Source organism: Diadema antillarum, unplaced genomic scaffold (assembly GCF_040938485.1).
Source record: "Diadema antillarum isolate AM-2024a unplaced genomic scaffold, OU_Dant_1.0 seq00001654_RagTag, whole genome shotgun sequence".
Lineage (NCBI taxonomy): Eukaryota > Metazoa > Echinodermata > Echinoidea > Diadematoida > Diadematidae > Diadema > Diadema antillarum.
This window is the reverse complement of record NW_027272355.1, coordinates 537,621-551,043: the sequence shown is the minus strand read 5'-3', so window position 1 is coordinate 551,043 and position 13,423 is coordinate 537,621. Positions and strand designations below refer to the sequence as shown.

At 37.2% G+C, this 13,423-nt stretch overlaps 1 protein-coding gene across 3 annotated transcripts in view; it reads right to left on the bottom strand.

Moving 5' to 3' along the window:
* The window catches only part of LOC139711399 (uncharacterized), a 274,375-nt gene that overhangs the window by 15,506 nt on the left and 245,446 nt on the right, over positions 1 to 13,423 (bottom strand). Inside the window, exon 1 of one of the 3 annotated variants that reach the window (XR_011709522.1) lies at positions 984 to 1,846. The exons of the other annotated variants lie outside the window; for them this stretch is intronic. The gene's annotated coding sequence lies outside the window, so the exon portion shown is untranslated. Of the gene's footprint in view, positions 1 to 983; positions 1,847 to 13,423 lie in introns of those variants that run through there. 3 annotated transcript variants of the gene reach the window in all.

The following is a 13,423-nucleotide window of genomic DNA, read 5'->3' as shown; positions in this document are numbered from 1 at the left end:
CAACTTGCCTTTCAAAATTGTGAGAAAATCACAGAACAGCATGCTGGAATTCAAAGACATCAGTTTTGATGACACAGATTGTATGCAATCACATGGTGGGCATGCATTATGGCTTGATATTGTATATAAACATCACTTTCCCTGCTAATATAATTCAATTTGCAAATGATGTTGCGATTGAAATCAATATTGGGTGAAAACACGAAAGTTTAATGTTCCAAGGATATATCCGTTCTTCATTTTGCTTGCATGATTTCACTGTGCGTATTTAAGCCAATTTGAATACTAGTGGAACTGATCTATTTTGACTGAATTCACAGAATTCGCTGCCTGCAAAGAAAAGTATTTATTTGAATAGCCCGATTTGATAGCACACACCAGGAATTATAAAGCAATATAAATATTATTACATATTGTACAAGTATTACATATATATGATATGTCTGTGTTGCATTTGCTTCCTTTTCATGATAAAGAACTCCAGAAATTCCCTTTAAATGCAACAAATAGATGGCATGTATAAAAACGCTGTGAAAATCAAGTGCAGAAGTGCTTCTAATGTTGGACTAGATTCTGAGAGATCATTTTTTTTTCCTGCTGCTGATATTTTGTAAAAATTAGCATGACATTTGCGAAGGTCGTTGCATTACAGTACGCCGACTTCCCAGTAGACCAATGTGTGTTCTAATCACCAATGAAGACATGCACTGTAGATACACCACAGAATAAAAATGAATGATAGCAGGGCTAGGACTATTTGTTTTTGTTTTCTTTTTTTCTCTTTACAAACAAACAAACAAACAAACAATTAAGAGATAAATCAACTACACAAACTTGGCAGTAGAAGCTGATGTACATGTACAATGACTGCAGGTCACAAACAGGCTTTTCTACATTTTACAAACATGACCCCTGGCTTTATTTGCTATTTTTTTTGCGCATTCACATCAATTTGTTTCACCAAATGACGCTCCTGAACCTACCCGTGTCCTCTGTCGTGTTCGGGTCGGTCGCGGTAGCGGTGTTTCTGGTCGTGTCAAGCGTGCTCCCTACCATGGCACAAGTCAAATTATTTGGTATGTGGGGCACGTTCACACAAGACATGTTATAATTTGTTTTTGAAACAAACATACCTGTATAAAAGTGAGACTGATTTCTCTTATTCCTGAAGTCTATCAAATTTAAAAAATTTGCAAGAATCACTCCTTTTGAACTTGCAATTAAACTAGTTGAGTTCTTTCAGTGAAGAGCTAACACCCCACTTGACAAGCTCCAGTCACATTAATCAGTTTTGATTTCATTTAATAGTTTTTCACTTTCACAAACTAATTTTTGAGAGGTCATTCAAAGGGTTTGAGAAGCTCAGATTACACGGCAGATCTGCATGTTTGAAGTAAAAGACAGGAAAGTAGTTGTTCTGCTTATTCAATTTGTTCTCTCCATTTGATTTCTTCGCCTATTTGTTTGAAAACGGAAGTACAAATTAATAGAGGAACAATGATCGGTCCAAAATAGATCTTTCAAATATTGGTTGAATGAGCTGAAGCCATTTTTTAAAAATTTTCTTATTATGTCTAGTGTGGCACACTTTAAAAACAGGAGGAAAAGAATGTGTACTGAGGCACAGAAGGGTTTGTGTTCAAACAACCATAAAGCACTGCAAATACTTGAGTCATAGGAAGTAATATCACTTTAATTTCTCAACAACAAATTTCTAAACCCCCATTATCAATATTTACAATTAATCAGCAGTCATACAAATATTAATCACCTTTTCTTCCGGTCTGCAGACTGCTGATATTTTCAATATTTTACTATTCATTGTTGCTATTTCTTGCGGTTGAGAACAAAACAAACAAGAAAATATGGAAATAAATCAATTAGAAATAAAAAGCAAAAATCTCAGTCTCTCAGAGAGCAAAACATGACGAAAACTTTGCTGCAATTACAGCATAAATGAAAGTTTGAAATAATTTGTCTCAATATCGTCTGCATAAAATGTATGAAGATGTTCATATAGGTGGTGTAGCCCCCTCCCCCCAAAGAAAAAAAAAATAATTGAAAAGATCTGGATAAAAATAAAATACTATGTAGGATACTTAATAGTTCCAAATGGATCTACTGCTCAAACAAATGTAATGCCTTGATAATCATTATCATAATCATTAGACAAAAAGAAAAAAAATAGTCATGTGGGCATGGGGTAGGTCCTATGCATATGTACATGTGTTAGCAAACTTGTGTCTTAAAATAAGACTACTGATCAGTGAGTTGCAGTTCAAGAATGCGCTCCATTTTATGACTGCAGTTTTTATCCTTGTGAGTATAAAGTGACGTCCTACTTGCGTTTTGCTGTATCAACATCCTATGACAATGATATTTTGATCTCCTTTTTTGTACAGTTGCCTAATAGCCATTTAACCCATTGACAGGCAAAATTCTATGAAGATGCCTTTCTGGGAAGGTAAAAATGAAAGGTTCACTGGCAGCAAACAAAGAACACTTTTGAGACTATTAACTATTTCTGAGTTCACCAAACATACATTAACGTGTTCACAACTTTACAGTTTGCTAAAAAGGGACACTGAGTCAGCAGTTTAATTACTGAGGCTATTAATGTTTATAGCCACATGCAGGAAAACTAGGAATGAGTACAGTCATGTCTAAACTATTTACCAGACTCAGCAGTTTATCAGTACTTAAAGGGAAATATAACTCTTTATTTGATTTAACTGAATGTCAGAATGCAATGAAAACAAACAGAAGAATGGGTATATCAGAAAAAATGGAGAAAACAAAACAAAACAAGACAAAAATAAAATTAGTACAGTGGACTCTCATTACAACAAAGTCCTTGGGACCAGCAGTTTTTTAGTTACATAGAAATTTTAACAAACGCAAACAGAACTAGAAATGTCGCTATGGCGACTGGTATGCCTCCGCCATAATGCATGATTCTCCTAATAGGTCTAGATAGTACATGTGGACAATGTGTGATTACATTTTCACAAAATTGGCAAAATATTAATATGGCAAGTTTGTCACAAATGTGTTGAATGTTCACCTTCCTTGACCTACGTTTAATTGGATGAATAGGAGAGCATGTATTTGGGATTTAAGGACTTTAAACTTGACTTTGACCCATTCATATGTTTATGCATTGAGCAATTTTCTAGGTATGGAGAAAAAGTGCAATTTCTGTATTGAATAGTAGATTGTTACCATTTTCACCTGGCCTTTGACCCTAAAATTCATAAGATAATCACTGTCAGGCAGAACATGCATAAATATGTAGTATGTTTCGAGATAACTTGAGCCACTTCCGAGATATGGAGGAAAAAATTAGTTCAGCACTTTCACTTGATCTTTGACCTTTTGACCTTTGAGGCAAAAACAAAAGAAAAAAAAAACTTTCTAGAGAATCTCTATTAGGTTATACATGCATACACCAAGTGTTAAAAAAAACCAATCCTGCTGGCATTGCATAAACATGAGGGAAATAGTAAAATTTTGAAGTGTTGCCATTGACCTTTGACCCCTGACCTTTGACCCCATGAACCCTAAATTCTCTAGATAATCACTGCCAGTCAGTACATGTATATATACTATGTTCCATGAAGATATCTTGAACAATTTCCAAGGTACAGAGAAAAAAGGTAAAGTTTTAATATTTTTCACTTGACCTTTTGACCTTTGACCTCATGACCCAAACTTTCACCAGAGAATCTTAATTGGATAATACATGTATACACTAAGTTTCAAGAAAATATCTTCAGGCATTGCGTTGATATGGTGGAAATAGTAAGATTTTATGTATTTGACCTTGACCTTTTGACCTTTGACCTTGAGCATGTGCACCCAAAAGTTGATAGGCACAACTTCACCCCCTAATACACATACATGCCAAGTTTCATTAGGATACCTCAAAAGGTTTTGATAGTTACCCTGTCCACAAAATTCATTACGGACGGACGGAAGGACGGACGGAAGGACGGACGGACGGACGGACGGACGGACGGACGGACGGACAACCCGAAAACATAATGCCTCCGGCACAACTTCGTGGCGGAGGCATAAAAACTGACCAGAAATGAATATTATGAATATTAGGGAATAATAGGGTTTCTGGGATGAACACTGCACTAGGGCTTTCTATAGCTCAGTCGGTAGAGCACCGAGCTAGCAATGCGGATGCGGAGGTCACGGGTTCGAATCCCGATGGAATCCCATTTTCTTTGCTCAACTTTTCTACTAATATACAATGTGTAGAAATTTTGCTATAAACAAACGAATAAACAATTAAAATACAGTACACAGAGCTGATAATGTGGCAGCTTGAATTTTTACTTCATTGTAACCAGATTATTATCATTTTTTATTTTCTATTTTTTATAATGGGAGTACACTGTATTATGGATTTCAAAGTTTTTCATTTCACTACGAAATAGTACACTTTTATGTTCATGTGTAAATTGATCAAATATTGATGTCATGGCCTCAAATTATGTAGGTCTTCAAATGACTTACAAAAATATCTCTGGTGAAATTCATCCTTTTTATTTGATTAGGGAGAAACAAAAAATATTTCAAATAAGCTGGTTGATATTGCCATGATTTAAACATCAATGACAATATGAAATGCACATCTGTTGGTGGTACATTATTTGGTCTTTTTCTTCTGTATAATCCAAATGAACAATTGCAAGGCACTCATGACAATATCTCTTCTGATTTGCAAATGTGACATCAACAACTATCTTTCTTTCTTTCGCATAAATACAAGAAACTAAAAAATTGACTTTAAGTGTGATTACTATTAAATATTCATAATTAGGTATGATGTAATAGCTTTACAACTGTAGTTTTACTTTATTTTTTATAGTCATCTTCAATCAATATTAATGTACCTGTAGGTGTTACCTCTTTAGAAAAGGAATGAAAAAGGGAATTATAGTATTTGGGATTAAGTTTGTGTGTGAAATTTCATATCATTGAATGAGACTTTCTCCTACTCTCAAAACAAAAGTTGAAAACAACTTGATCTGTAACATGTTGTGATGTGATACATGACAATCATTCTAAGTGTGAAATTGCTTTCATTTCTTGGCTTGGTTCATTATCCCACACATGAACTTTTCTTTCTCTCTAGAGCGGAAAAGGACCATCACGAGATTGCACACATTTTCCTAAAGATGGTATCGGTTATGGCTCCGTCCCGCCCCGAATGAGGAAATCATAAAACAAGAAATTCAGCTGTTTACACGGCATGATATGATATTATCTCTACAGCCCTCGACTCTGATCTATCGTATGCTAATACAGGAAGTACAAAATCACAATCAACACAATAACCTGGGCACCTCAGATATTAGTTTCTATTCAAAACTATAAAATGAATAATTAACATTTCAAGCAAAAGAGCAAACCTAGCATGTAATGTAACTTTTGCATGGCTCATATTGGTTGCAAATGTATTAATTCTGACACGAGCGAGCGAGAAAACAAAAACCTTCCATACCAAGTTTGAATACCGGTAGACGAGGATATGCTTCAAGGAAACCACAAACCAATGTGGCTAGCCTTGGCCCTTCTGTTAAACTCACATAGAACATATGATCACATCGGATAATGGGTAGGCTCATCAAGACATTACTCAAAAACCAACAATGTGACATTCACTAATAGACTGCTGCAGTTCAGTTTGGATTGTGAAAAGAAGAAAGCAAATAATAGTGGTGCCATCTATACACTTTGTACCCCACACACATACAATGTAGGCCTACATGCAGCCTACATGTACTAGTCGGTGCACTTCACAGTCAACATACATTGTCATTAACACCAAATTTGTCACCTTTGCTGAAACTTTTCAAATACTGCAGCTGCATTAATCAACAACTACCAAAGGCTTTTTGAAGGGTCTCAAGTAGAATATTTCTTCTAGAGTTATTTCCAGTCATTTTTTTCTCTCTCTCACTTGTCATGAAGTTCTCAGTACAAAGAAGGAACCAGAACGACAGAGAACTTGGTGACCAGCAAAATACTAAAATAGCAGACAATCATTAGTGGTGAATACCATAGGTTGATTATTCCCTTTAAGACCATGCTTTGCATCTGCCCAACACAGAATTCTTTGCGAGAAAACTCTACCCATTCTATTGTGCATGTCTCTGTGTGTGTGTGTGTGTGTGTACACACATGTGTATCTGTCTGATCACGGTGACATTTAGTCAATATTCCAAACTGAATTCGCCTTGATGGTTAATGCACTTTGTACCCTAGTGATAGCACAGTGTTTGTTGCTATACATGTATATTTGGACTGGTAGGGAACCAAAGAAACAACTCCCCCCCCCCCCCCCCTGTTTCTTTTCTTCTCAAATTTGTAGCTGAAATTTCCCATGTGCATTTTAATAGCACCAAACCTACACTTCCTGGTACACTGATAGTCTCTGAACCAGACACTAAAATGATACATGCCATAAACTGTCTGCTAGTATACAATGTACTTGTATCAAAATCCCATTTGGGATTTAAATCAAATCAATTATCAATCAAATTTCTAGGTCAAGGACCAATGGTCAAAGTGCAAAGACCACACATACACCCATGTCCAAGAAATACTGTTTAACATTTCACTGACATTTTGAAATGTTGGTTAGGTCTGGGGCACCAACATGTTAAAACCTTTTGGTATGCATAGCAACATTATGATGATGTACATGTACATGTATGTATATAGGCCCTACACTAATGTACAAGTACAGGACTATACCATGGCATGAGGCATTTGGTTAAAAACAAAACAATCATCTTTTGAAAATGATGCATGAAAGACAGAGCCTAAGTACAACATGCTATTTACTACAGCATACAATGTATACCATCACTCATTTCAGTTTATGCTTGCTACGTTATGTTGTTGTTGTTTCTGTTTTGCGGGGGGGGGGGGGAGGTATTACTGTACGAGCTGAAATTTCGCGGTGGTTTTATTTTCGCGTATTTCGCGAATCGCCTTTGATCCGCGAAAATAACAACACGCGAATAACTATAAAGTTCAGTTAGACCGTTGCAACCACGAAATTAACAATATGCGAAAATGTCCTCCAAGTAACAATTCGCGAAAATATCTGTATGCGAAAATTTCAGCTCGTACAGTATATGCCTACACATGCAATTGCAATTAACTCAGGGAGCTTCCATTTAGGGAGATACTTCAATTTGTATTCTCCTGCGACAGCATATTAAAAGAGATTAAGGTTCCGTTTTTTTTTGTCAGCGATAATCTTTGAAAATAACCTGTAAAGGAGACGTAACAGCTCTGTATCAAGACTAATACCAAGGAGTAACAATCCCCCCCCCCCCCCCCCCCCCCTCCATTGAGTACATAAGTGACGTCAAAAACCCAACTATATGTTAAGGATGACTAACTTTGAGTATAGAGGTTGGGACCAACACGCAACTCCTCATTCTTTGAACCAGGATGTATCTAGGCCTGTAATCAGTATTAATCATAGCCATTTTCAGCTCAACACTGGAGTGTAGATTTAGTCATTCCAGGAAAAAAGAGAACTCCCCTGTTGGCGGAAGTTGTGGGACACATTCTTTGGGAGATGCTCAGATCCTTGTAGCTTCTATAAGACCAGAGCATACAAGGGGAATAGTTTGGCTTACTTTCTGACACATCTGTATCAACAGCATGCACAGACTATTCTTGCCGTTGGGCACTTTGTCAAAGCAATTACACTGTTGTTGTTGTTTTTTCTGTTTCTTTTTTATTTCTTCATATTCCTACAGGAAAAGGAAGTGAACATCGAAAACGAACAATGCGTAGGCCCTATATTGCTTCACAGAGTATGACATTTGAGCAGAGACTATATAAAGTAATTTCAAGGTTTTAAGTCGTAGGTTTGATTTCACACATTGTTTCATCTCTCGGTTGTGTCCAGTTCATCAGTAGCTGAATGTCTATGACGCACACAAACAGACATGGACATAATATGAATTCTATAACTATACTTCTGAGTAACCCGCAATCAGAAAGTGCAACCCATGTACGACACATATTTTGCACATTTCTTTCTGACTGTATTTCCATCTATCCATCTACTGTAAAACGAAGAATTTTCGCGTGCACTTTAATTTCGCGAGCGCCAAGATTCGCGAAATTAAAATGCACGCGAAAGTTCTTGTTTACACTATATTGATTGAACGCTAGTGGCACTTCGCGAAAATTTCATGCCACGAAAAAGGCTGTCAGCTCCAATTCGCGAAAATTTCATGCCGTGAATATATCATGTTTTACAGTATCTACCTATCTATCTACCCACCTATTTATCTACTCTGCTTGAATATTGGTAACCATCTATCTATACTTTATGAATATTTGCATACAATAACCTGGGCAGTAGGCCCTATTAAGGGCTATGGACATGTGCTTGTTTATGTGCACACAATCGTAAAAGCAATGCAAACACACGTCATGGTGTGTATACATTGCCCAAGAATTCAATGGAAGCATGTATGATGAATGCGCTCAATGGCCTTTGTGCAGAAAGGTACAACCTTTTATTGATCTCCATGTCTTGTTCTAAGGTCATTGGAGGGGGGGGGGGGGGGGGGGGGGGGGAGGGCAAACAGAGAGAGGGAGAGAGAGGGGGGGGGGGAAACGACCTTAAAGAACTCAGACTTTATTTCCTTGTATGCAATTGCAGAAATACTTCCCGATAGGCAACACATTTATAGACAGAATGGTCTGTACATGTGTATGTGGAGAACATCCTATTATATAGCTGGGCAAACACATCCGGCTGTGAAATTTCCAGATGTCATTTGTACTCCCGATGATTCAGGGGGGAAGCACCTTGGGGCAAAAGCGAGGGTTGGTGGGGAGTGGTGGTAAGGGGTGGCAGGTAATGTAAAGGGGGTAAAGTAAAGCTTTGGAGTCAGTTGAAACTGGTATTCATGTGATTCTTCTAAATTTCTTTTTTGTAATACCACACTTTTAAGTTTAAATTTTTGCATGATACATGTAGTTCACTTGCACAGTGTAATCAATGAATTTTAATACAGATTCAGCCTCGAAATGAGACTAGCTGGTGGCTTCATCACAGTACCTGCATGCCATTGTTCACACCTACATGGAATTCTCTTGGTACATGTAGTTCCTGCATACCACAATGGCTCACTCTCTGTATGAGGCCCAGTATGGAGCGGGTCCTTTCATGGTGTATTGTTACCACACCCATTGTCTAGTCACCAACAAGTACCAATGTAGGTGCCTACCTGGCTAGTCTCCAAATTCAGACACCAATCAAAACAACACCTAATTGTACGCTGTATACGCCATATATTTCGCGAGTCTAAATTTTCGCAAATCATTAATTCCTGACGATTTCGTGAGTGGCTAAATTCGCGATCGTGGAGTCCTGTACTGAATGGAGAAGTATAAACGCATACATTACATTCATTGGGATCAGAGTCAATATTTCGCATGTCATTAATTTCGGGAATAGCAGTTAGCACCTGACTCGCGAAATTCGCAAAAATAAAAACCTCGCGAAATATTTGCATATACTGTACGTAAGTGAGGAAATGGATTTAAAGACCTAGAGCAGTTATATGACTTCTTTTGCAGCTGCATGGAAAATGAAACATATTGGTGTACAAAACTGCAGATGATGATGAAAAGAGGAATGTATTCATGTGTGAGAATGACACATTAATTCTGCCTGAAGAAATATAAAAAAGAAATTGTTTATTTTAATAGTACAATGATGACACAAGGGTTTTTACTGCTATTCCTTATTCCTTTCGAATAATGATAGTCAAGTGTCCTTGTAAGTTCTATTCTAAAAGCAGCAGTATAGCACATAACCATGCTGTTGAAGAGTCCAATTTCATGTTCTAAAACTTTCAAGCCATGATATCAGAGTTTTAACGTGCAACAGAGCACTATGATGGATTAAAAATCACAAATTTGCGATATTGATATGTATTCACAAAACGTAATATTACGCCTTTCCTTATCTTGAAAACAGATACTAGATTTTAATGTGTAGAAGAGGAAAACTAGAAATCTGTTTACTTAAACAGAAACACTTTACTGGGATATCAAATCCCACAAGGCTAAATAAATGTCACACTATAAACAATATTGAAGCCTTAATATTTTTCCACTATCAAGTCTAAAATTTCACTATGCCATAACTTTCCTTTCTTATCTCCATGATTTTTTAACCTTTTCCTCCCTTTTGGCTGGTTCACCTCTCTCCTCCCACTGACTTCCAAACCCATTACCAGATGCTCACTCTATTCTTCTCACAACTACCCCTATCTGCCATTTCCATAAGAGTCCAACCATTCTTTCAAGGAACATAATGGGCATGGTGTTACTACAAGTCTCCCTTCCGCTTCCTCAAGTCTAAATTTGGAGACTATTTTTGAAAATACCAGAGCTCCTACACACCATCCTTATCAATGGGTGAGTCACTATAGTACTTGTGTGTGTACTCTGTGTGTGTGTGTGTGCATTTGTGGGTACAGCCAACGCCCACCTATTACTAGCACACATGCTGTGATGCGCACCACCAAACAATTTCAATACACACTCACACAAATACTATTATACACACAAATACACATGCTACGTTCGAGAAGGTTGCATTATAATGCACAGTGTGTATGTATGTGAGAGGCAAGGCTACCAATGCAGCAGTACCAAAGACAATACACAAACTTAGATGTGTACAGTGCATCAAATACTGTTGCACTCTCCACAGTATGAGCAACAAATGGGCGCTGCATTCTATCCAACACACTGGTGTTTTCTTTCTGATACATAATCATCATACACAGTTGTCTATGATATTAGCGATGACATCATATCCACTCACAACTGTCTGGGTTTTCAAGTGAATTTAAGCACTGACTACACTAAATGTTTTTCTTGGGCTTATTCCCATTGAAATAACACGTTCATCATCATAATACTCTAAGCGTCCGTTAAGAGCACACATCCCCATTTCATGGCCACAGGACCAATTGTCACTATATCCAATCTAAACATAGTGTTGCATTCCAGGAAATATTATCATCATCACTCTGACTGCATGGGTGTGATAGTTTTTCATGCACACATATAGGCCAACATTGTAACATAATGAACAATCCAAATTAAGATACAGTTGAACCTCTATTATCCGGCCTCCCTTTTAATATCCGGATCTCTCTATTATCCGGACGCAATCTCGCCGTGAATTTTTAAAAATAATTACGGGAAGAAAGGGGGATTCCCAACTCCTTGAGAACTCCTACCCAAACACACATGAATTACATAGTAGCCTACTTCCAATATGATTAACATACATTACATCAAATTTCCTTCCAAACTGCTTACCTTCAGACATTTCAACATCCCCAAACATCCCCAAGTGTAACAATGAAAAGGTTGCAGTACACACATTACTACATGTGGTACTACAATGGGCTACATCAGTACATGTGTATGTATATGTACATGTATAAAGCATTGAGTCTCCCGTATCCGGCCAAATCCCTTATCCGGATGAGCCCCGGTCCCGACTTGTCCGGATATGAGAGGTTCAACTGTAGTAGGCCTACATGAAATAAAAAAGTAGGCCTACTAGTAGTACTGTAGGCCTTAATAGCAATAGTAGCAGTAATGGCAGTAGTAGTACTAGCAATAGCAGTAATAGTGATAGTACTATCAAACGATAGTAATAGTAGTGTTACTGGTAAAAGTAGTTCTAGTTATCTATAAAGAAATTTGGAATGTGCTTTTCAAAAGTATTCAACGTTTGGACTTTAACTTGAAAGTGGCCTTCTGAAGTTCCTACAGAAATCCACGACTAATTCCTCTCAAGGAATAGGTCAAGAATAGAAGAGGCACTCTAAGGCGAGTAAAATCTGCAGAAGGACTCTGTTTCGAAATTGGGGGCAGTGCGGTAAATACCCTGCTAGTTTAATGAGGCCTTCACAAATGGGGAACGGTGGGGATTTTCGAAGTGACATCACATCGATAAAATGTCACTCGTCAAGTTATCATCAGCTGCCAAGTAGCGTAGGCTGCAGAACGGGTTTTTGTACTGTTTTAAAGTGTGAAGTATAAAGACTTCCTTAATTGCTTTCAGTTTCCAGTTTTAATACAACAATCACACATTATCCCCTCATATTACTCATAATCCTAGGCTTGCCCTTACAAAAAAAAATTGTATGGTACATGTATGGTATGGCTCTATGGTGTATGGTAAATCTATGGTACAACTCTATGGTAGATGATTGCTCTATGGTATACCATATAGTGTAAACATATGGTGGGAATATTGCATATATGGTACATCTGTATGGTAGATGCTTGGTCTATGGTATACCATATGGTGTAGGTACATGGTGAGTAGACTGCATATGGTACATCTCTATGGTAGATGCATGTTCTATGGTATACCACATGGTGCAAATTTATGGTGAATAAAGTGCATATGGTACATCTGTATGGTACATGCTTGTTCTATGGTATACCATATGGTGTAGATACAAGGTGAGTAGACTGCATATGGTACATCTCTATGGTAGATGCATGTTCTATGGTATACCACATGGTGCAAATTTATGGTGAATAAAGTGCATATGGTACATCTGTATGGTAGATATGCGTTCTATGGTATACCAAATGGTGTAAATATATGGTGAGTAGAATGAATATCGTAGATGCTTGTTCTATGGTATACCACATGGTGTAAATTTATAGTGTATCATAGAATGCATATATGGTACATCTGTATGGTAGATGCTTGTTCTATGGTATACCACATGGTGTAAATGATGGCGAGTAGAATTATAGAATGACTATGGTACATCTGTATGGTAGATGCCTGTTCTATGGTATACCACATAGTGTTAATCATGGTGAGTAGATCGCGTATGGAACATCTGTATGGTAGATGCTTGTTCTACAATATACCGTATGGTGTAGAATATGGTGAATAGATTGTATATGGTACATACAGACATTTCTGTTATCTGATACTTCTCTATGCAGCTCATATATTAAGATATTTTTTTTTGTGTTACATTTTTTATGACTCGGTTTTTGTTTTCATACAGGTAATTAACCATGTGAACAAAATATGGCTGTTAAGTATAGTGTTGGTTCTATGATGGTAATAGATGCATTGTAGTTATATGGTAGATATCAGGTGCTAACATGGAACATTGTATGGTGACTGTGGTAGATATCTGTGGCAGATTAATGCGTCATTTGTGTTAGCTGTTTTGGTTTATGGTAGATATATGGTAATTATATGAACGAAGTATGATTTATGCATGGTGTTTATGGTGTATGCATAGTGGTTCTATAACTTCTATGGTGGGTAAATGGTGCAACCATACCACCATATGCCTAC